Source organism: Myotis brandtii, unplaced genomic scaffold, assembly GCF_000412655.1.
Source record: "Myotis brandtii unplaced genomic scaffold, ASM41265v1 scaffold483, whole genome shotgun sequence".
In the NCBI taxonomy this organism is placed as follows: domain Eukaryota; kingdom Metazoa; phylum Chordata; class Mammalia; order Chiroptera; family Vespertilionidae; genus Myotis; species Myotis brandtii.
The window spans coordinates 1-1830 of NW_005368456.1; positions in this window are offsets into that span (position 1 = coordinate 1).

The window sequence follows — 1830 nt, forward strand, 5'->3', positions numbered from 1 at the left end:
TAGGGATTGGGCCTGCCCTCTGCCACCCGGGAGCAGGCCTAAGCCAGCAGGTCGTTATCTCCCGGGGGGTCCCAGACTGCGAGAGGGCCCAGGCCGGGCTGGGGGCCCCCCCCCCCCCCCCCCCAGTGCACAAATTTTTGTGCACTGGGCCTCTAGTAAAAGATAAAAGCCTAATATGCTAAGTGTCTGGTTGTCTGGTTGTCTGTTCAACCAATCAAAGAGTAATATGCTGATTATATGCTAAGGCCACTTAACCGCTCGCTATGATGTGCACTGACCACTAGGGGGCAGACTCTCCGACTGGTAGGTTAGCTTGCTGCTGGGGTCCAGCTGATCAGGACTGGACACACCCTGAAGCCCTCCCATAGTCCCTCCCCAGCTAGCCAACCTCCCACGCCCCTCCCCAGCCCCAAATGTGCACCAGTGGGTCCCTCAGCCTGGCCTGCACCCTCTCGCAATCCAGGACCCATCAGGGATGTTGGAGAGCCAGTTTCAGCCCGATCCCACAAGCCAGGCCAAGGGACCCCACTGGTTCACAAATTCGTGCACCAGGCCTCTAGTATAACATACTTTGTGTATCGCAAGTTAAGAGTTCAACATATGACCAGGCTGGGTATGGCTCAGTGGTTGAGCATCCACCCAAGAACAAAGAGTCACTGGTTTGATTTTCAGTCAGGGCACAGACCAGGGTTGTGGGCTTGATCCCCAGTGAGGGGCATGCAGGAGAAAGCCAATTGATGATGTTTCTCTCTCATCATTGATGTTTCTATCTTTCTCTCCCTCTCCCTTCCTCTCTCTATAAAAATCAATAAAAAAAAACATATTTAAAAGAAAGAGCTCAACATATAAATTCTGGTGGGAGGAACACAATTCAATTCAGAACATATTGAACACAATTGAATTCAGAATATCCATAACCATATGAATATTGAATTGGATTGTGGAATTGAATTGTGCTTACCTTTAATTGTAATATTCCATAACTGGAAACAACCCAGATGTCTTTTAATAGGTAAATATTTACCCAAATATTTATTCAGCAATAAAAAGAAAAAAAAAAACCCGCTGATATGCAAAAGAAGCTAGATGACTCCCTGAGAAATTATGCTAGCGTTGAGGAGGGGTGGGCCAAGAGAGAAGTGGGTATAGCTAATGGGAAAGTGAAAGGGATCCTTATGATGATGGAATGTTCTGTATCTTGACTATATGAAAGTCAACATCCTGATTGTGATATTGTACTATCATTTTGGATGCTGTTATCAAAAGTAGAAACTAATTAAAGGGTACACAGGATCTCTCTGTATTATTTCTTACAACTGCATGTCACTTTAAAATTATCTCAAACTTTAAGAATAAATACAATGTTTTAAAAGTTTGTGCTAGTTTTCCCAGATTATAATAATCATATATGACAAAAAATATTTTAAAACTACTCATAATCTAACATTTAGTTGGACTGTTATTTCCAAAAAGATAATGATGTTACAATACATATGAAACCTAGATAACATCTGGGATCACCTTACACCTTAAAGTATAGATAAGATTGAATCAAACACATCCTTATTCTCATCTCCCTTTCAGTTTTCAATAAAAAAAATAGGAAGATATAAGGTACTGTATAAGGAATATAATCAATAATATTGTAATAACTATATATGATGTCAGATGGGTACTAGATTTATTGGGATGATTGTCTCATCCTATATCAGTGATGGTGAACCTATGACACACGTGTCAGAGGTGACATGCGAACTCATCTTTTTGGTTAATTTTTCTTTGTTAAATGGCATTTAAATATATAAAATAAATATCAAAAACATAAATCTT